At 38.0% G+C, this 24,155-nt stretch overlaps 1 long non-coding RNA gene across 1 annotated transcript; it reads right to left on the reverse strand.

Annotated features, from left to right (window-relative positions):
* Positions 1-848: 848 nt before the first annotated feature.
* On the reverse strand, positions 849-23,545 carry LOC118766222. The gene is made up of 3 exons (XR_005002127.1): positions 23,536-23,545; positions 23,206-23,211; positions 849-971 (listed from the first exon to the last, which is right to left on the reverse strand). It is a non-coding gene; the product is annotated as an uncharacterized LOC118766222 (long non-coding RNA).
* Between the last annotated feature and the right edge of the window lie 610 nt (positions 23,546-24,155).

Below are 24,155 nucleotides of genomic sequence, written 5' to 3' on the forward strand. Positions count from 1 at the left end.
CTTTGTCTGTCCTTGTTTGACCCCTCTATGTTTAGCCCCTTGTGAGCAATAAAGAAATAAGATTACCACATAGAGGTAATCTCTCACCGGCTCATTCCAAATACATGTTGGTGGTTTTAACGATAAAGAATAAAATGTAAGACTATTAATAGAAGTGATTGCATTTTGTAATTCCAATATAATACTTCCAGATACAAACCAGGGATCTTTTCGGTTTGAACGGCAGTTTTTTCTAGCAGTGTCAAATGAAATTGTCACCCATAACTATGACCATAGTATTGATCTATTGCATTTCAATCTGTTTTAGGGTTAGGGTTAGGGGTGGGGGAAGGGCATCTTTTTTTCTTCCCAAATGTAAATAAACCCAATCTGTTTCTTAAACGAGGGACATATTCATACGGCACAGAATGTTTTTTTACCTCAATGGACGTCATTGATTGGTTGAAATTGCAGAAATTGAAGGAAAAAAAAAACAACAAATATCTTACAAACTATAGAATTTTCTCAATAAAGCCAAGAGAAAAAGATGTTTTATAAACATATTCTACCAGTATACGAAGTTTAAAAGCGTTTAGTTACGTGGAAATTATTTTTTAAAAACTGCCGTTCAAACCGAAAAGACCCCAAACTAGCTTATCTTCTTAACATTAAAAGAGATAAAATCTACCGGAATATTTTATTAAGAGGTAAAGAAATAAACATTCCATGGACAGATTTTACGAATAAAATGCTGCCAAACGGGAAAAGACTTCCAGTCAGCTGACCAGTTTCAGTATCTTTCATTGGCTGAATCTTTCAACGGGATCTACTTCCTCTGCAGTTGCTAGAGCTTTCATTATTTCCCGTTGTCAACATGCTTTCCAGAACTGCCCTCACGACTTTGGTCCGTCGTTTTTCGACAAGTCCTGTTGTACGCAGCGACATCCAGCAAAAGGGCATCCCTGGTGCCGTAAGTATTACTTAACCAAACGCTTCCGTAAAGTGCCGAATCTGTTTTATATCGTCTCCATTCTTGTTAGTCTTTCCTTCCTTGTTTGACCCTCGCTCTATCTCCATTACCTCAAACATTTACGATTATAGCGAAATTTTTGTGTGTTTTTGGCTTTAAACGGAAATAATGTTTATTGTATTCCTTTAATTATGTGGAATAGTATATAATTGCAAAATATTTACTTCCTATAGTGTCGATTCTGTTATGTGTTACACTGTTTTGTTATGACCTTGGACGGATTCACCTTTGCTTTCTATGAAATACCGATCGCTCGACCCGTTAGAAATATCAGCCACGTTTTTCTGAAATTATAACTTACCCTTTTAAAAGAAAGGAATAGCACGTTGAACAGTGCAGTATTAAATATTAAAAAAAAAAAGAGTAAAACAAAAGACGAGTTGGTCGTGGTTGGAATGAATACCTTTTCATTTCTTTACCGTGTCATAGAGATATGAAAACTCGTTGTCTTTGACTTGTTTATTTAAGGTAACTAAATTTCAACACAGATTGTAAATGTGTTGAAATATTTGGCGATCCAAATATTTTATTAACGTAGTCAAATTTGCATTTAATTGTCTGAAAATTGTATGATGCATTCAATTTATTCGTAAAAATCTTATTTTAGTTACTTCTTTCGTTTTGGGTTTTTTTTTTTTTGGAGGGGGTGGGTTCCAGTTTTTATATATTTATAATTTCGATATAGATTTTAAAATTCAAAATTCATTTTTGATATCGTTATTACAAGCTACGAAGTTGGCTCGCCCCTCTCAGATTAATTTTCAGTTAAAGCTCTGATCAATCTGGGACTGACCTGGGATTATTAAAGAACAACATTGAAACTTGGAACTAAAATTTACAAAAATATCTTATCTAAAACTCTTTATTACCAGATAATTATTCATAGTCAATAACGGCAATAACACTTCTAGTTGATTCTTTCATCTGTCCTTCAGGAGGGCATGACTAATACAAGAAATTTAAATAGTTTCCAGAATCTGTATAAATACTGAACGATATGCTTGTCGATGTTCACTGTTGTTCTTAAACAGTTAATTTTGCAGGAAAACCCCCAACATTTTGGCATGGCAAATGCTTTCACTTTCACGGGATTTTGGAAACGCCAAAAAAGCAACATATCTAATACTATTTTGTTAACATTCTGATTTAAAGTTCCGCCTGTGTTAACTGTTTTATCATTCAACTTGGCAGGGTTGATAACATAGTATTAGATGTTATGTCGACTACTACTTGACTCTAGATTTATTTATGACCTTGTTGCTACCTCTATTATAAATAATTATGGCATTCCTTCGATATAACTCGACAAAATCAAAACATTTCACTTCGGGTATTTCCGTGGGTTGTGGAGTATAGATATAACGAAATTATGCCAGCACTGTCTCGTTTTAAACTTGAAGGAAAAAAGCCCTGCATATTTGTACTTACCTGTTTCATGTTTGTATGTAAAATCCGCAAATTTCCAAGCAGAAAACAGAATCGAATTGTCATCTGCTTCCACGAAAATACCCGAAGTGAAATGTTTTGATTTTGTCGAGTTATATCGAAAGAATTCCATAATTATTATAAGGGCAGTGACCTGGCACAATCATTAGAGCATCGGAAAAAATGTTTTTTTCAGTATTTGTTCTGCCACTTTATGTGCTGAGTTCAAATCCGGCTGAGGTTAATTTGACTTTCAACCCTTTTGGCTTTGTGCCTAAACAGAAACCATTATTTAGGGAGGAGAATGATGAGAAGCTATAATTTTTGAGGGCCAAAATTATTAGTGCATTTTTGCCAATGAAAAGCCCTAATTTTTAACCCTTGGAAACACTCATTTTCATGAAATGAAGAAATGACTGAAATTTTGGTTTTCAGTAATGAAAGCAATATTTGCAGTGTTTCATTTTCTGCAAATGTGAAATATTATTTCAATTAAGAATGAAAATGTGGTTACTAATGTAAGCAGTCTATATATATGTGTTCCAGATCAGTTGAATTGGAAAAAATTGAGAGTATGTGCTGAGATATATTGCTAGAAATCCCAGAAGAAGGAAAGAAGGTTTTTGTAAATTTTGAATTGCTGTTGCTTTGGGAACATATCCCTTTTCACAAAAACAGTACAGTTTTTTTTTTTTACATATTCCCTTCAGTATGATGCCCACATAATCACATACAGAAGATATAAATTTTATAAGAAATGTTAGACTAAGAAATACTAAAGCTGAAGGTGGTTTCCAGACAGAGGATTCATCCAAATAGTGCTGGATCAGTGTGGTGTATGCTTATACCAAGCTACCAGTCTTACACATTTATGGTCTGTCCTATTTGTGGTACTCAGGTGCTAGTTTTGTCTCACAGGGGTTATACAAGTAAATGGTCAAATATGAACTGGAAATTAGCTTGGAAAATAAAGAGGTTGAATTACTTGATTTTTTTTTTTTTTTTTTACCTTTTCTGTTGAGGGTTATTTCTAACAGGTTGAGCAATCATAATACCTTTGTGAGTATAGTAGTACATGAAGAAAAAGTATAAAAGAAATATAAGCAGAAGTATATAAAAAAAAAGGAAAGGGTGGTATTGTAAAAACTAATGCTATTATCGAATAGATAATGAAAGCCCTTTTTACTTTGTGTAATGTTTCAGTATTTTTAATTCAAATGAATGACCAGGTGTCCTTTTACATGTGAAACATTTTCATTATTAAAAAAAAATTAAAGCAACAGCATTTCAAAAGTTTTCTTTGAGGATTTCTTACAATCTGTCATATTTTCTCAGTGTTTTCAATTCAAATGATAACCAGGTAAATAATCTAAGAATTTTGAAAAGACATCCATTAGTGGAAGGTGCTACGATCAGGAAAGTTTTTGTCTACTTTGGCAGGATATAAAAACAAAAATAGAAAGATAAAATCACTGTTAAGCATTCCATTTCATTCAACATCTCAGAATCTCAAGTCACCTGGACATAATTTCTTTTTCATAACTGAGCTGTATCACTGGTGATTATTTTATCATAAGGGTATTAAGACAGTTAAATCCATGCTTATTAGCATTTATAGATTGAATAACACTAGAAATAGCAAACATTGTTGTAGTTTGTTATAACCTATCTTGATCTGAATTAATATAAAGATTTCTAATGTTTTATTTTAGAACTTGCCTTTTGACATCAGCAACCGCTACAAACTGACCGCCGTTTTTGTCCTTTTCTTTGGATCTGGACTGACAGCACCTCTTCTGTTAGTAAGACATCAAATGTTAAAGAAATAGCTGTAATTAGATATCTATTTGGTAAGTTTAATCTTTTTCTTCTAATTTAAATTCTTTATTCTCTTTATTATTGTTGTTGTTTTGATGGTTGTGAACTGTCTGAATCATCATTAGAGCATTGGACAAAATGTTTTGTGGTATTTGTTCTGACCCCAGCTCTCTAATTTTCTGGTCTTGGCAATACTTTGGAGATTACTATATATGTCCCTGTGGTAAATAAAAGAAATAATTAATCATTATTTAACATCTGCTTTCCATGCTGGCATGGGTTAGACAGTTTGATTGGAACTGGTAACCTGGAGAGCTGCACCAGGTTCCAGTCTGGTTTCTACAGCTGGATGCCCTTCATAATGCCAACCGCTTCAAGAGTGTAGTGGGTGCTTCTTATGTATCACTGGCACCAGTGCTTTTACATGTCACCAGCACAGATGCCTTTACATGTGTTATTATTCCACTGAGGTCGACTTTGCCTTTCATCCTTTCAGAGTTGATAAATTAAGTACCAGTGAAACACTGGGGTCAGTGTAATCAACTAGCCCCCTCTCCAAAATTCCTCATTAATATTATTCCACCAAGGTCAACTTTGCTTTTCATCCATTTGGGGTCAATAAATTATCAATGAAACACGAGTCAATATAATTGATTAATCCCCTCCCACAAAAGTTCATGGCCTTGTACCTGTAGTAGAAAGAATTATTCATCCATCTTAACATCCAGAGTTCAAATTCCACTGAAGTCAACTTTGCCTTTCATCCTTTTGCAGTTGATAAAAAAAAAAAAAAACGTACCAATTTTATGCTGGGGTCAATGTAGACTGAACACCCAATATTTCAGGCCTTGTGCAAATAGTAGAAAGGATTAATCATTATTCAGGGTGTGCACAAATGTTTTACATTCAGAATCAGTCTTTGATCCTGGATACAACTAGTTTCCTTAAATACTGAGGACCTCTCTTACAATCTTTGCTGTTCCCAATAGAGCAGATTTCTGAATTAATGCAACTATCAAATAGGGAACTGTTAAATATGTTGGTGATGCTACCTTGACACTGGGATTACTTTTGTAGAAACCTTCCACGGTCGTATTTTCCTATTTTCTCCTATTCTTTGATTGCTACATTCATGACTACAAATATAGCCACTTCTATCAATATTATAGAGGGTATGGCTTGGTAGAATGAGTGCTTTTTCTTTTGCGTGTGTGTACTAAATGTTATATGTCTAAGCAGGGGGAAAAAACTCATTGGATCTTGCATATGTGACATGAGATTGTCTATGCAGTTAGTACGCAAAACTTATCCATGGGTGTGCTCAAGAGCTAAAAACCAATGACCAGGGGAGGTAACTCCGGTAACGTCAATTAATTGAAATTTGTAGAAAATATAGAAGCTGCTATACGAGAATGGATCTGGATTTCAAAAGCTAATTGGCACCAGCAACAAATGTTTCGATCTTATTAAACGTCTTCAGTTAAAGATATTTACCTCAGTACGACTAAGATCAACTGACTTTCATCCTTTCAGGCTTGAGCACTGGGTTTGATGTAATTGACCAGCTCCCTCTTTCCTTAAAATTTCCTAAAGTTACATGCCTATAGCAGAAAGCAATGAAGATGTATTATTTATGTATGTGCTCACATTGCATACATTAACACAAATTACATCCAAGCAGCATCTCCATACCTCCCCCTCTCTTGTGTTTACAGTGAGAACAGTCATCCACTTGTATCAGTGCAATAGTAGCTTGTAATTAAAATTAAACTCATCTGCTAATGTGAAAGATTTGGTTGGTTGTTATCAGACTTTATGTATTTATGCTTTCATCAACTTTAACTTATTTTATTCACTTGCACAGGTTTAAAAGGAGACTTATCTTCTTTCAAAATTTTTTTTTGTTTTTGATAGTTGGCTTTAACATCTAAGTAGAATATTAGTTTCAGATGATTTTAATTGTTTTATGCTACTTTTTGAGCTGCATATTTAATTTCATTTTTAATGAAAATTGATTTGCAGTATATTTTCTAAAGTAATTAGTTATGAAATACTGTAATATCTTATTACTATTGATCATAATGCCTTTTTTTTTTTATTTCCAGATCTTTGATGACTGAATACTAGAAGATGTTAAATTGAATAAAACAGTTTTTTTCCCTCCCAGTGCTTGTTTTGTATTTTATTCACTTTGTAGTTGAATGGTTAACAGCAACTGTAAAACTGCTCTCAAAGTTCCTGTATAAATTCCATGTTAGAAATCAACACTCCTCTCGGTATGCACAAACAGGACAACAAAGCATGCAGGAGAAGGTTTTATAAGCTACTAAATTAGCTTATAGAGATATATATAAGACATTTTTATAAGCAGTATAAAGCAATTTTATCTTTAAGGAAAGTAATTGCTAGTCAGACCCTAGTTGCTTTTCTGTAGTTTCTGGTTTCAATTTTACTGTTGTTAAATACAGTGTCATGCTCTTCAGAATCTTTTCAGATTTTAAAGTAAAATTATTTCACTTTCTCTTAAATAATCTGTTACAAGCAAACCAACAATTATTTCCACATGGTGTCTCAGGCTGGTAAAAATAGTAGCCAAATCAAACTCTACTGCTTTTAAGAAAAAGCTTGGGAAAAGGACCTATTAGATAATGTTTATATGGTCTAAAAAAATTGATGGGACAGTCAAAGCTGGAATGCTTCTTGATCAGCAATACTTTACCACTCCATTTATATTCTGATGCTCATTCCTTGAGGGTATGTCCTGGCACTTTGCTACCATCTCTCTCGCACTTTCACTCTACCACTCTCTCTCCTTCTGACTGGGTAACTATGTATGTCCACTACATTCTGTCACACTCTAACCTTTCATCACAAGGCCACCCACCACCTACAAGGATCTTTGTCCTGCAAATTACTTGGTGACCTTACCAGTGCTGGTGCTGTGTAAAAGGCATCCAGTCCATATTGTAAAGTGGATGGCATTTGGGAAGGCATACAGCTATAAAAAAAACTGCCAAACAGACCTTGCTAGTGCCACATAAAAAGCATTCTGTAAAGTGGTTGGTGTTGATTCAATCAAAATGAGTAACACTGCGGTGGACTGGCGTCCCGTCCAGCTGGGAAACACATACGCCATAGAAACTGGGCCCATGAGCCTGGCTAGGCTTTAAAAGGGCACATATATTTTTATTATTTTAAAGTACTATTATTGCTTAAAACGAATGGTGATGTCTGGTACAGTCTTCTCCCAAGCCACCTCCTGTCAGGCTGTCCAACCCATGCCAGCATGGAGAATGGATGTTAAAGGATGATGATAACCTGGAATTAAATGGTAATACTAGTCTAAAGTATGGTTAACAATGACAAGTTTGCATTGAAGTCAAAAATTAATTTGAGATGTATTTTCTTTCTTTTTTTTTAACTTTCTGCTTCATAAAACAGATTTAGTGTCATATTATCTTCCTTATAATTTTAATGTGCACTTTTCCATCCTTCCTGTTTTCTAGCAAGGTAATGTTTCCCATGGCTAGATATGCTTTCATGGAAGATTGGAAATGGACACTGCATATATGATGGTGACACTCATTTCACAACTATTTTGCTGTTGAGACAAGGAGACATAAACACACATACATCTACATATGTGTGTGTATCTATATACATACAATGAGCTTTGAATTTCCATCCACCAAATCTATTCTGGCCTGAGATTGTAGTTGACTCTGGTCCCCAATGCCACAGAAAGGCACCACAGCAATATGTGTGCCTTTACATCATTACCAACACTGCCTGCTAGAAATAGCAGTCAGATTGCACTCAAATAACTTTAATAAGGAAAGACACCTATTAGCCACAGGAGTGGCTGTGTGGTAAGTAGCTTGCTAACGAACCACATGGTTCCGGGTTCAGTCCCACTGCGTGGCATCTTGGGCAAGTGTCTACTCCTATAGCCTCGGGCCGACCAAAGCCTTGTGAGTAGATTTGGAAGACGGAAACTGAAAGAAGCCTGTCGTATATATGTATGTATATGTTTGTGTGTCTGCGTTTGTCCCTCTAGCATTGCTTGACAACCGGTGCTGGTGTGTTTACGTCCCCGTCACTTAGCAGTTCGGCAAAAGAGACCGATAGGATAAGTACTGGGCTTACAAAGAATAAGTCCCGGGGTCGATTTGCTCGACCAAAGGCGGTGCTCCAGCATGGCCGCAGTCAAGTGACTGAAACTAGTAAAAGAGTATTAAATAATATTCTCCTGACTATCTAAAAAGAAGAACAGGATGGTTACAGCTAGAGTACCTTTTATTGTAAGTTTGTTTGGTTACAGTTGATCTGAAGCTAAACAAAAATTTTCATAGTTGTTAAAAAATATATTCGTTCCTTGTCGCTTGAGATGAAGGTTCCAGTTGATTCAATCAAAAGAACAGCCTGCTCGTAAGATTAATGTGCAAGTGGCTAAGCACTCCACAGGCACACGTACCCTTAATGTAGTTCTTGGAGAGATTCAGGATGACAATATGGCATGGCTAGCCTTTTGAAATACAGGTACTTCACATTTTTGGCAGCTGAGTGGACTGGAGCAATGTGAAATAAAGTGTCTTGCTCAAGAACACAACATACCATTGGGAATTGACCTTACAATTGTGATTAATTTATCTGAAGTAAAATTTGACTTTGTGATTTTTTTTTTTCAAGTCAGGAATTGGAATGTAAACATCAGTTGCATTTGACCATCCTATACTGTCAAGTTAAGAGTTAAAGGATTATCAACTACAATTTAATTAGGGGAGAAATTAATCACCTAGTATCACAAATAGTGGGAGTTAGGCATTCATTTGTGCTGTTGCATCTAACAAGTTATTCAACAGCATAGTTTATTATTTTTATCTAAAGGTAAGCATGCTTTCTTCCTATCCTTAGGTGCAGTGGTCATGGAAGGTCATCTCAAGAAAAGGCTGCTGATTTATAAAGTAGGTGCTGCTAAGTGTGCTGATCAAGAATTCAAGTCATGATTTCCAACCACCAAGCATAATATATTGAGGACTTTATTACCCTGTGTCATTTTTTTTGTTTTTTATACAGATGGAAATTTGGCTTCTATTTCTAGCTACTAGTTGATTTGGGAATTGTCTGGTGAATGTGGTATATTGCTTCTCTATGTAGTGCGACTCTAAAATTGTGGCATCTGGTTTTGATTTCCTTGTAGATGTGTCTATTTGGTTGAGGAATTCGCTTCCCAACCACATGATTTTAGGTTCAGTACCACTGTGTGGTACCTTGGGCAAGTGTCTTCTACTACAGCCTCATGCTGGAATGAAACTTTGTGAGTGAATTTGGCAGCTAAAAGCTGAAAGAAACTTATGTGTCTATGTTTCTATCTCTTTGTCTTGACTTAGCATGATTGTCATTCATTTCCAATATTCTGCAGAAGCACATCTGGCCAGGAGGAAGTATTACCTTGATTGAGAATTGGTTGGGATTTGTAACAGCAAGGGCATCCAGCCATAGAAAATCTGCCTTAATAGTCTCTGACCCATGCAAGCACAAAAAAGTGGACATTAAAATGATGAAGGAAGTTATGAAAATTGTATCCTGTCCTCTGAAAATCTAACATGAATATTTTCTATACAGAAATTTACCTAAATAAGTACAGATGTGGTAAGAAGCTTGCTTCCCAACCACATAGTTCCTGGTTCAGTCCCACTGCATAGCATCTTGAGCAAGTGCCTTCTACTATAGCCTTGGACCAATCAAAGCCTTGTGAGTGGATTTGGTAGAGGGAAACTTAATGAAGCCCATTATGTGTGTGTATATATATATATATATAGAGAGAGAGATAGATAGATATTAAAAAATACAATTGGGACAAGAACGCAAAACATCCAAATAGACGATACAAAAAACACGGATGGGTCTTTCAAAGCTGTTAATCTTCAAGAGGATCTTGACTGAAGATTAAAGGCTTCGAATGACCCATTGCAATTTCGGCTGAGTGACCATCCATGTTTTTTGTATCGTCTATTTGGCTGTTTTGCATTCTTGTCCCAATTGTATTTTTTATATATACATATATATAGCGTTGTACGTACACTTTTGCTCTCATATATATATATATATATATATATATATATATATATATATAGGGTGGCCCAAAAGTAGGTTTACAGTTATCACGTAGACACTTTAAATTTCTTACAATTAACTAAATTAGCATAGAATAATGGTTTCATATTTTTTTATAATTAAGATCTAAACTGTTAATATATGAATGCAAAACAAATAGTTGATTAACTGTAAACCTACTTTTGGTCCACCCTGTATATATCTATGTCCCCTACCACAGCTTGACAACATGTGTTAGTGTTGTAACTTAACATTTCGTCAAAAAAGACCTTTAGAATAAGTACTGGGCTTAAAAAAAAAGTTCCTGGGGCCCAATTTGTTTGATTTAAAACCCTTCAAAGCAGTACCCCAGCATGCCTGCTGTCCGATGACGGAGACAAAAGATATATCAATGATTTCTTAAAAAAGTTAACATGGGAAATGTTAAGTTCATGTATTTCTGTTAGTGACTCACTCAGGAAATAAACTGCCTCAAGAATAAACTAGTCTGTAAAAAAAATATATTCGTATCTTTATATGCTGCAGGTGTGGTTGTAAGGTAAGAAGCTTGCTTTCCAACCTCATGGTTCTGAGTTCAATCCCACTGTGTGGTACCTTGGGCAAGTGTCTTCTATAGCCTCAGGCCAACCAAAGCCTTGTGAATGGATTTGGTAGATGAAAACTGAAAGACACCCATCACATATGTATATATATATCTATGTATGTATATCTGTCAGTATTTATCTCCTACCACTGCTTGACAAGTGGTGTTGGTGTATTTACATTCCTGTAACTTAGTTATTCAGCAGAAGAGACTGATATAATAAGTACCAGGCTTTAAAAGAAACAAGTACTGGAGTTGATTCATTTGACTAAAAATTCTTGGCCACAGTCTAATGAAGAAAGGCTGAAGACACTCGACCTTTATTCTCTAGAAAAACAACGATGCCGTGGTGATCTCATTCTTGCTCACAACATCATAAGCGGAAAGTTTAACCTCTTGAAAGAGCTGTTCTTCACTCCTGCTGCAGAGCGTCAGCTGCGGAGTCACTCCAAAAAGCTCTATCTGCGACGATTTCATCTCAATCGAAAGAGAGGGGCTTTCTCCGTCCGGGTTGTGGATCCGTGGAATAAGCTGCTGGACGAGATAGTGAAGATGCCAACGACCGCTCGGTTCAAAGTCTCTCTTGACCAGAAATGGCCTGAACTCTTTGCATGAACACCCTCCCTGTATATAACTCCATGTCCCCCTACATGGCCTTGCTTTTTGCTTTTTGAGCCAAAAAATTAGCTTAACTTACTAAGAGAAGTAAAAGACGTACAAATATCTCATCATTATTCTAATATCTACTTTGCTATGGCCAGTTGCCCATCCTTTTGCTAGCTCCCATATGTTTTTAAGTAAGGTAATAACTTCCCTGTCTATCAAAAAACAAACAGCTTGAACATGCTTTTGTGGAGAAATAGAAACAGACACCAAAATGAGTCTTGTTTGCAAAAGCTGTACATGTCAATAAGTTCAGTTGTGGTTTGGAAGTAGACTGCAAGTAAATGACACTTAGCAAAGCCTTTGCTTACAACCTGCAGGAAATAACGAAATTACTCACACATATACATAGATATACAACAGGCTGCTTTCAGTTTCTGTCTACCGAATCTATTCTCAAAGTTTTGGTCAACCTAGAGCTATAGGAGAAGACACATACCCAAAGTACTGTGCTTTGGGGCAGAACTAAACTACATAAATCAGAAGCAAACTTCTTCACCACACACCTATACCAGCATATGCACACACATATATCATTGGTTTTACATTTTTCCTACCTGCCCTTCCTTACTGGCATGAGCTGAACAAACTTGATGACATTAACTCAATAGACCATGTCTCAGTTCATATTACTTTAAGGTTGTGACATTAATGAGAAAAAAGGAAATTTATGTACACTACATTTATCATCATCATCATTATTTAACATCCGCTTTCCATGCTGGCTTGGGTTTGACTGAGGACTGGCAAGCCAGGAGACTGCACCTGGCTCCAATCTGATTTGGCATGGTTTCTACAGCTGAATACCCTTCCTAACACCAACCACCCAGCAAAGAAGCCAGTCAGACAGCCCTGGCATTGATCACACTCGAAAGGTGCTTTTTACATGCCACCAGCCTGGATTCATTATGTGTGTGGATGGAAACTGTGAATGAGGGAGACTTTAGAATTCAGAACATGTAGGATGTAGTAAAGATCTACCACAGGATGTTGAAACTAAAGGACCAAAATGATTGGTAATTTATTATACTTACACACACGATAGATTTTGTGGACACTGAGAATTCATTATAAATAGAAGACTAAATAGGTTTGGTGATGTAAACAGGAAAAACAGAACTCAGACTATGAGAATATATGTATATTTTTATTAATATTTAGCTGAAGCAACAGAGTGACTCAAGGTCCGAGAGTTAGTTTCATGTGTTAGCACTTGTCAAACTAGTTACAGATCAAAGAGCTATGGATTTACGAAAAGGGAGAGTTTACGAAAAAAACAAAAGACAAAGACAGGTGGTGTACAAAACAAACAGATGTATTAGTATAACGCTCAGGAATAGAAAAAGTCTTTTATGTTTCGAACCTACGCTCTTCTACAGATAGGGACACAGAAAAAACAAGGAGGGAAAAAAATGTGTGTAGTGGTTAACAATTCAATGCCGGCGCCTGACTTTGGACAGAAGGGTCACACACGAGAGGTAAGTAGGGGAGATAACAAGGTAAAGATGCCCCCCCCCCTCAACACGAAAGTGCGTGTGTGTATAAGAGAGTATGTATGTGCGTATAAAAGAGGGCTGGTGGTCTGGACGTGTGTGTGTATGTATGTGTAGGCGTGAAAATGTGGGGATGGGTGTGTGGGTGGTGTGATGTGATGTGTAATGTTGTATGGTGTGGTGTGGTGTGATGTTGGGAGGTGGGGGTGTGGGTTCGGCTGAGTAAAGCAATTACAATGTCACGTGGATAATCCACATTTTTTCAAATAGCTTATCCATTATGTCATTCAATAAGTAAATACATAGATAAAGGAAAATTAATGTGCATTTACACACACACATACATGAGAGAATATATATATATAAATTAGAAATACAATCATATAGAAGTACATGTATATCCATGCGCATATATTCATATACACGTACACATGCATCATCATCATCATCATCATCGTTTAACATCTGTTCTCCATGCTAGCATGGGTTGGACGGTTCGACCGGGGATCTGGGAAGCCAGAAGGCTGCACCAGGCTCCAGTCTTATCCAGCAATGTTTCTACAGCTGGATGCCCTTCCTAACGCCAACCACTCCGTGAGTGTAGTGGGTGCTTCCACATATATATACAATAATAATATGTATATATATAATAATAATAATGAAATTATTGTATACAGTGCTCAGGTGCACCACAACTTGTCAAAAGTGCGTATAAAGCATATGCAGTAATGTACAAATGTCTGGAAAGTGAACAGTGTATGAGTCAGATACATGCCTGCATGTGTATGAAGGGGGAAAATCAGGTGTAGTGTTGGCGAATCTCAGGAAGCATGGAAGTTTTGAAGGATGCAGTGCTCCGACAACTAACAACTGATGCTGGCAGTCTGTTCCATGCTTCACCAACTCTTAGCGTGAAAAAATGTTTCCGAAAGTCATGGGAGCTGTGCTGTTTTCTGACTTTGTAAACATATATATTGTGTTATCCCATAAATAATGTGGGTTTTTTCAATTGCATGAACTAAAAGTCAGAGTGGGATGGAATAAACTACCTGCGTCACCTTGCTATAAAAGCAGGTAATAATTTTACCTTGTACTTATTCTTAGTGCAAGTTTTCAAGAGTGCAGCTCGATATTAACAGTTATTTTTTCAAAGCTATAATAGAAGTGATGAAGGAGCATATTCGGCTTTGTGAGTTCAATAAAGACAATAACACAATGGAAAGGGCGAGGTTTATTAATGCAGTATGTGAGGATCAGACAATAAGCGTAAACCTGTGTCAATGGTAGTTCCAGAAATTCCAAGCCAGAAACTACACCCTGGAAGATTTGTAGAGCTCAACAAGAACATCCTGCAAACCCTGGTGGAACAAAATTCCATTGTAACTGTTAGGGAACTAGCAGAGAAGCTTGGATTTGGTCATTCAACCATTCATCGACACCTGTGTGCCATTGGAAAAGTCAACAAATTGGGTCAGTGGGTTCCTCACAAAATTTCTGAGTTTAATTGCATGCAGAAACTGAAAAAGTGAATATGTGCTCTTCTTTGCTGTCACATCTCATGAATGAACCTATTCTGGACCAAATAGTGACTGGTGACAAGAAATGGGTTCTCTATAAAAATGTCAAGCACTGAAGACAGAGGGTAGGGAAAGGAGAAACACCAGCACCCCAGGCTAAAGGTATTCACCCCCATAAGGTGTTGTTATATGTTTGGTTGGATGTGAAGGGTTTAGTCCACTTTGAACTTTTAAACCCAAACCAAATGACAACAAAGGAGATCTACTGCAAAAGTTTGAGTGGCTTAAGTCAGTGCTTGGTTTCAAGACAAAAGGTGTTCTTCCATCAGGATCATTTTCAGCCACACACAGCAAGGATGACATTTCAAAGGTTGGAGCAGTTTGAATGAGAAACCATCCCCCGCCCATCATATTCGCCAGACATTGCCCCATCCAATTATCATTTATTCTGCAGTCTTCAAAATCATTTGGACGGAAAAATATGAATTCTGTAGACGAGGTCAGAACAGTACTGGAGGAGTTTTTTTCATCAAGAAAAACAAATGAATTTTGGAAGAGGGTCCTTGCTAGTCTACCAGATAGGTGGAAGAGCAGTGTTGAAAGTGAAGGAGAGAATATTTTAGATTAAAAAAGAACTTTGCTTATCTTAATTTTGAAAAATAAAAGTATTTAAAAAAACCGCATTGTTTATGGGATGACCCAATATATATGTCTATATATATATATATAAGTTCAGCAAAATTTAGATTCAGATGAATATGGTACTTAAGTTAAAGGGGCCAGAATTTTGTATGGTATCATCCATATAAATCAAATGGGGTGATTATAATCAAAATAAGCAACAAGTATATCCTAGGTAGAGTAGTACAATTGTTTCTTGCTACTTCATTTTATTAAATACTGTATTACATCTGTTTTAAAATGTTGAGCAATCTTCAGCTGCTTGTAGAATTTTTCAATTAAACGGATTGGAAAATTCTCTAAGTGGTTGAAGATTACTCAACATTTTAAAACTGGTGTAATACTTACAGTGTTTAATAAAATGAAGTAGCATGAAACAATTGTACTACTCTACCTTGGATATACTTGTTGCTTATTTTGATTATATATATATATGTCTGTCTATATTATATATATATATATATATATGTGTGTGTGTGTGTATGTATATATATATACACTCAGACATACAGATATGCACATAAATATATAATCATACATAAATAACTACGCACATGCATAAAGAGACCTACATGTGCATGTAGAAATGTAAATGTATGTTTGTATTGTTTGCTAACTACTTCAAGACTTCTGATAAAGAGATATTCACGAGATGCTATAAGTAATATTAACTGGTACTTTCTCTTTGGAGCAAAAGTCAAAGTAATGGAACTGGGTCCCTCAACATTAGGCACCAACTAACTACCAAGGAATCAGCTTTCTTAACCCAAGGTAGATTTCTGTGCAGCATGGCTGACAAAATCAGTGATCCTCTTTGCCATCCTTGCAAAACCCAATCACTTGTGGACCTGATAGGGTGAGTGTTTTGTAAAGCCTCTTTGGACACATTGTGTATCATCTTGCCTCTGTTCTGGTACTTTGTAGGTTTCCTCTAATCTATATATACATTGACATTCACAGTTCTACTCATCATTTTAAGCTTGTTTATTTTAAAGTACTGTTATTGTTTAAAAAAGTCAAATTGTTCCTATTATGTTTTACCTGCACGCGCACGCGCGCGCACACACACACACACACACACACACACACCTCAGGCAAATGTCACTGCCCTTAACTACGTGTTTTAACTAGAGAAACATTACAGTATCAATATCAAGATATGACCTGCATATCTCTTGGCAGGTAATTCTGATAACCTCTAGTGTAACACATCCATGCTTAATAAACATTAAATCATTACTAAAGTGTCTAGAATAAACAAATGCATGTTTATTTTAACATCTGCATATTCTGTCTTTTGTTATTTGTGTTTATTTTTAAAATGTACTACTTATTATAATTCCATTCACATCTGCAATACTTTAGAGAAATATTAAGCCAACCCAGTATTTATACTCCATTTTATCTACCATGGAAGGTTAAAAAGTAATGTTTGGTGGGGTTTGAAATCAGGACATAAAGTGCCATAACTAAATAACATGGGTATTTTATACAAAGCTCTAAGAATTCTGCTAAATGACTTGTAGAAATAGTTGCCATTTCTCCCTCAAATGATATTCTACTGTTTTAAAGGAAGAAAACTTGAGATAATATAGTTTCTCATATACAAAACGATGAAATGGTTACAGCTTGAATCAGACAACTGCATTAGTATTTATTTTTTTTATCAATCATTTGTGTGTGTGTGTGGATATAAAGTACTTACTTGTACTTGTGGCGACATTCACCCTGGGCGGGTTGAGTCGGCTTCTTCTACCACCCTCGAGGCATCTCGAACCATGGCAGCCCACGCATGACGGTCCTGCGGCAGTTCACTGGAGATAGCGAGCCAGTCACGGTTCCATCAGCGCAGGCTGACCACCTGCAGACCCATGAGCACAGAGAGGTCCTCCTTTATCGTCATAGTCCAGGTCTTCAGCTGCCCGCCCGCGTGTTTCCGCCAGTTGGGAGAAGGACATCACGGCTCAGTTCACCCACCGGACGCCTACATGCATGGCCAAACCACCGCAAGTACCATTGCAGAAGGACAGATAGAAGGGGCCATAGAGACAGGCAAAGTCGGAGATTGGCGGTGGGAACTCGATCCACCGACGCAGCGAAGAATGCACCGGAGGCAGTCATTGTCAAAGACACCTGGATATAAGGTGGCCAACTGGCAGACTTGTTAGCACACCAGACAAAATGCTTAGTGGAATTTTGTCCACCTTTACTTTCTGAGTTCAAATTTCATCAAGTTTAGCTTTGCCCTTCATCCTTTCAGGGTTGATAAAAGAAGTACCAGTTGAGCACTAGGGTCAATCTAAACAACCTATCCCACTCCCAAAATTGCTCTGGAAGCAATATATATGTGTGGGTATATATTTGTGTCTCCTTGTCTGGATATCACATGATGGTTCAACTCTGCAAGAGATAGCATTATCTTTTTTTCTCCTGTTGATTACATAAATACCAATATAATTGCCAACATTTGATGTCAATACTCAATAAAGTTGGATACTATGTATATACATATTTCTTTACTACCCACAAGGGGCTAAACACAGAGGGGACAAACAAGGACAAACAAAGGGATTAAGTCGATTACATTGACCCCAGTGCATAACTGGTACTTAATTTATCGATGAAAGGATGAAAGGCAAAGTCGACCTTGGCGGAATTTGAACTCAGAACATAGTGGCAGACGAAATACTGCTAGGCATTTTGCCCGGCGTGCTAACGTGTCTGCCAGCTCGCCACCTATGTATATACTACATAGTATATACAGTAAGGCAAATCAGTTTCTGCTTCGAAATTTCAATTCATGGCTGAAATCATTTCATGCCCCATTACTTTAGAACTACTTAAATTCCCTATTAGTACCAACTTAATTCCGTCTTTGGCTTGAATAGCCACCTCAGATACCGGCACCTGTCGCACACATCAAGATGAAGAGGCTGAATCAATCACTACAGATTAACAGCTCAGATACAAGTTAATGCCAACAATGATGACCAGCTTAATAAACTATAATTATGGCTGTGTGGTAAGTAGCTTGCTTACGAACCACAAGGTTCCGGGTTCAGTCCCACTGCCTAGCACCTTGGTATCTGAGGTGGCTATTCAAGCCTCGGGCTGACCAAAGCCTTGTGAGTGGATTTGGTAGACGGAAACTGAAAGAAGCCCATCGTATATATGTATGTATGTATATATATATATGTATATGTGTATGTGTGTGTGTATGTATGTATGTGTGTGTATATGTTTGTGTGTCTGTGTTTGTACCCCCAACATCGCTTGACAACCGATGCTGGTGTGATTACGTCCCCGTAACTTAGCAGTTCGGTAAAAGAGACCAATAGAATAAGTACTAGGCTTACAAAGATTAAGTCCTGGGGTCGACTAAAGACGCTGCTCCAGCATGGCCACAGTCAAATGACTGAAACAAGTAAAAGAGTAAAGAGTATTGAAATATAATTGCAGTGAATATTGCTTCTACCTCTCTCACCTTCCTCCTGCCATACAGATATTTACCATCAACCACCTTTGTTCATTGCTCACTGCATTCACCCTTACCCAACCTGCCCTCTGTCGCTCTCCTTCCACTCTTACGAAATTGCCTACTCTATCCTTCCCCCATATTCTCTCATATTTATCTTCTTGTACCTTGAGACTACATTCCTGCGACATGTCACCACTATCTTCATCTTCCAGCTATTTCTACCCACTCTTATAAAATACGAAGTAGCCGTATATCTCCTCTGTTGCAAGACATCTTTGCTTGTCTCTCTCTATCATACTTTAGCCTTTTAACACCTGGCATAAAACCATCTCCTCTTCTGTCAAATACCCTTTCACGTAATCAAGGGAGAATTTTGGCAACCTTGCTAATGCTGGTCTCACGAAATAAGATGCAGCCAGCACACACTGTAAAGTGGCTTGCATTAGGAATTAGGAAGGGTATTCAGTCACAGAAAATATACCATAGGGCGACGAGCTGGCAGAATCGTTAGCACACTGGGCGAAATGCTTAGCCGTATTTCGTCTGCCGTTACGTTCTGAGTTCAAGTTCCGCCGAGGTCGACTTTGCCTTTCATTCTTTCGGGGTCGATAAATTAAGTACCAGTTATGCACTGGAGTCGCTATAATCGAGTTAATCCCTTTGTCTGTCCTTGTTTGTCCCCTCTGTGTTTAGCCCCTTGTGGGCAATAAAGAAATAAGAAACTATACCATAGCTAACATTGGAGGTCGACTCGGTTCTGAAGCTTGTTGAATCCATTTAAGACATGTTAAATAATAATGATGATGACAGAAATCTTGAACACATGCTGTGAATTGAGGGCATTTCGTTTAGATTTACTAGATTTAATTAGTCAATAATAGTGCATCATCACACAGGAAGATACAGCACGGGGGATTTTATCAGGCGGATAGTACACTGTCAATATTTAAAACACAAGAGGAATCCCCACTTCACAACCAATATTTTCAATCACAGAAAGCCAAAATATGTACATAGTAATGACGAGTTATTTCCCCTGTTATTTCCCTTATATCAGGTGGACTTCAAGATCTTAATCCATTCATTCATTTGAAAACTCGGAACGATAATTTTAGACGATCGGAAAACAAGAAAACAAGAAGCCTTACCCAAAAGCAGTGGGTGTAATATAAAAGTTGATGAAGAGAGGCGTGCCAGTTTGCACGAAGCAATAAATAAGAATCCATCAATCTCTTTGCGAAAGACAAACGAGGACATGAGATTTGTCACAAAAACCACTTGAAAGCGATAGTTGCATGTCAAAAAAAAAAAAAACACAAAAAAACACGTAGCAGGTTCACATTGTTAACATGACAAATAATATGTTATGTTTTCTATTTAGATAAATATTATTGTGTTAATTTCACTTTGAAGAGATAAAGTCTCGTTTTGTGCTGTCGTTAATGTCTAGCCCCTTGTCAAACCTGATCTGGTAAACTTATGATCAAAAGCATTATAGTCATGGCTATTTCATCTTTTCAGATTTGGAGTATCTCAGACTATATTATTCGATGCATCGCTTTTAAAGACTGTAGGAGTGGGATCTGGGAGAGATTTGTCTACTATTTCTAGCAGGTCAAATTACTGCATAGAACAGGGGCTCTCAACCATTTTTAACTCCGCTCTGGCAGAGGTGGAAATATTGTTTACAGTCGTTTGTTTTGTTTGCTTGTTTGTCCGTGGACAAGATATCTCAAGAACAGCTGGATGGATTCGGATGAAACTTTCAGGGATGTTTGGTCTCGTGGCTGGCACAAACTGATTAGATTCTGGATTATTTTCCCTGTTACTTAGTTTTTGAGCACAGTGGGGTTCGTTTTTAGCATTCTCGTTTGAGAGCAGTCCAGCTTATTTCAGATATTCTCATTTTTAAAAAATCATCTCTGGCTAATCGTTGAAAGGACGTTGGTGTTGCCTTGGCGGAGGTTTGCGCTCTCAGAATGCTCTTGTTTATCTATGAACCCCTTTGATTACTATTTTATTCTGGTCGACCCCTATACCCATTCCATGTTTAAAAGCTAGTTTTATAGAAACTTCTTTCAAAATTTCTATTTTGTTTTTCACATGTTAAATTGTGTAGGTTGAACTATTCTTTTACCTGTTTCAGTCATTTGACTGCAGTCATGCTGGAGCACTACCTTAAAGGGTTTTAGTTGAAGAAATCGACCCCAGGACAAATTCCTTTGTAAGCCTAGTGTGGTAGCTCAATACTACACCTAGCCCTTTTTCGGTTGGTTTCTTTTGCCGAACTACTAAGTTACTGGAATGTAAACGCACCAATATCAGTCGTCAAGCAATGGTGGGGTGGGGGGACAAACAGACGCATAAATATATACGATGGGGTTTTTTTCCGTCTCTGTCTACCAAATCTATTCACAAGACTTTTGTCGGCCCAAGGAAGACACTTGTCCAAGGTGTCACACAGTGGGATTGAACTGGAACCATGTGGTTGGAAAGCAAGCTGTTTAGCACTCAGCTACGCCTGCACCCTTGTAAAATGTTAGAGAAAGAAACCTAGCTGTTTCTTCCAATAAATACCTATACATATGAAGCAAAAGTTTTTTTCAGAAGTCCTTAAAACACTATCGTGGATCCCCAATTTACTATTTTGGTGTGTGAACCCCCTAAAATCTTATATGGACCCTGGTTGAAAACTACTGGCTGAGATTCTCCCTCGGTGGTTTTTCTACAAGTTAGCCTTATTTCATGGTACAAGTTACCCTGACTTCCCTCTATATTTATTAATAAATTCGACATCCTCTGAATGCAGGAATAATACATGCCAATGAGGAGGCCTCTACAGAGTCGCTCAACATGTTAGAAATAACAGTCAAAATTTCTCAAATTATACCCTACTTCTAATAACTCAGGAGACTAGATAATTTTTCTTAATACCAAGAACAAATATAAAGAAACAACAAGTACAGTAGTTAGCCTGTCTGACTAGCTGCTGTGGTTATTAATGTATATGGCATTTGAGGTTGAAAGTTTTCTTTTCCATGTGTGGAAGAATTGCTCTCTTACATATATATTGTTTCCAAGTTCTTATTTTGGGATAAATGCATATTCTTTTGTTTGGATATCGTCTGTTTATATCATTTGATGCCTAACTTCACTACTATCATCATTTTCATCATAATATAGGCGTAAGAGTAGCTGTGTGGTAAGTAGCTTGCTAACGAACCACATGGTTCCGGGTTCAGTCTCACTGCATGACACCTTGGGCAAGTGTCTTCTACTATAGCCTTGGGCTGACCAAAACTTTGTGAATGGATTTGGTAGACGGAAACTGAAAGAAGCCCATTGTATATATGTATATGTGTGTGTATATATATATATATATATATATATATATATATATATATATATATATATATATATATATATATATGTATATATATATAAATAGGTGAATGAATTATCCTATGTTTATAGTCAGCATGGAAAATTCGTTGAACCGATACCAGGGTAGCAAATTCACGTCAGAAACACGGTTGAAGCGACCTGTCCAAGGTTAGAAACTCTGGGTTCATGTGCAGAAATTTGTGTGTTGTATATGAATAAATGAAAGAATGGAGTCGAACGAAGATGTTAACAAAATTCCTTTACTCTCGACATATGTTTCAAAGACAACATGGTTTCATTCCAAAGGAATAAAGGGTACATTATGCAATCTTCTCATCAGGAAAGAAAGGGAGCCTCTCTCGACAACAAGACAAACAAAAATTTTGATGACTGCCTACATGGTAAACAACAGGATAATGAGAGTTTTTTAAAAAACCGTTAGAAGAATTGACGTCAAAGATAGATAGTAGGAAGAGAAGGGTTAAAGGAATAATAGGTAGGGAACAAGTGGAGAGGGAAGGGTACGTTGATTAAAAGAATGACACCTCCTTCTACTCCCCTCTGCCCTCTAACCCCACACGTAGCTACCAACAGACGGTATCCTCTACTGTCCACGACCTCATCTCGTCCTCCCATCTCCCCCACACCGCATCCAACCTAATTGTGCGAACCCCACGTACCCCCACCATTTACTTCCTCCCCAAAATCCACAAACCCAACAACCCTGGCCGCCCCATCGTCTCCGCCTGTAACTGCCCCACGGAGCTCATCTCTAAATACCTCGACCGTGTCCTTGCCCCCCTAGTGGCATCTCTTCCCTCCCACATCCACGATACCAACCATGCTCTCCGGCTTTTCAACTCTTTCTCCTTTCCTCCCGGCTCCTCCAAAATCCTTTTTACTATGGACATCCAAAGCCTCTATACTGTTATCCCTCACCACGAAGGACTGCAGGCCCTTCGACACTTTCTTGACCTCCGCTCCAACCCTGTACCTGACACCTCCACACTCATTCGTCTGGCCGAACTTGTCCTTACTCTGAACTGCTTCTTGTTCGCAGGCGAGTTCTACCATCAGGTCTCGGTAGTGGCCATGGGAACGCGAATGGGCCCCAACTATGCGAACCTGTTCGTTGGCTATGTTGAGGCCCAAATATTCTCTAATTTCACTGGTCCCACTCCTGAACTATATGGTCGTTACATTGACGACATTATCGGTGCCACCTCACTCTCCCGTGAACATCTAGATTCCTTCCTCTCTTTCGTCCAATCTTTCCATCCAGCCCTCCACTTCACTTCCACTATCTCCAACACCTCTGTCTCCTTCCTCGACATTTCGGTTAGCATTCTTCACTCCACTCTTACCACCTCCATTCACTACAAACACACAGACTCACACTCATACCTCAACTTCTCTTCCTCCCACCCAGAACACACCAAGCTTTCCATCCCCTATTCCCAATTCCTCCGTCTACGTAGGCTCTGTAGCGACGACCATGACTTTGAGACTCAGTCTCAACGTATGGCTCACCACTTCACCCTACGTGGATACCCCCTCACCACTATCCACACCGCCCTTGCCAGAGCACGGTCCGTGGACCGTGTATCTGCTCTCTCTCCCCGAACCCGCCCTGTAGTCTCCCGCCTCCCTTTTCCCCTCACTTACCACCCCACGACCCTACGTCTCCAACGCACCATTCTTCGAGCTTTCCGTCATCTCCAGTCCGACCCGTCCACTTCACACCTCTTCCCTAGCCGACCCCTCCCCTCTTTCAAACGAGCCCACAACCTTCGAGACCTTTTGGTCCATAGCTCTTTCCCTGACCCTACCTCCCAACCCGGCTCGTTCCCCTGCTCCCGCCCACGTTGCCGCACTTGCCCTTACCTCTCCAACACCACCCTCCTCACTAGCACCCACCATCGACCCTATCCCATCATCCACTCCTTCACCTGCACCTCCAGCAATATTATCTATTGTGTCTCTTGCT

Source organism: Octopus sinensis, linkage group LG15 (genome assembly GCF_006345805.1).
Source record: "Octopus sinensis linkage group LG15, ASM634580v1, whole genome shotgun sequence".
NCBI classification, from domain to species: Eukaryota; Metazoa; Mollusca; class Cephalopoda; order Octopoda; family Octopodidae; genus Octopus; species Octopus sinensis.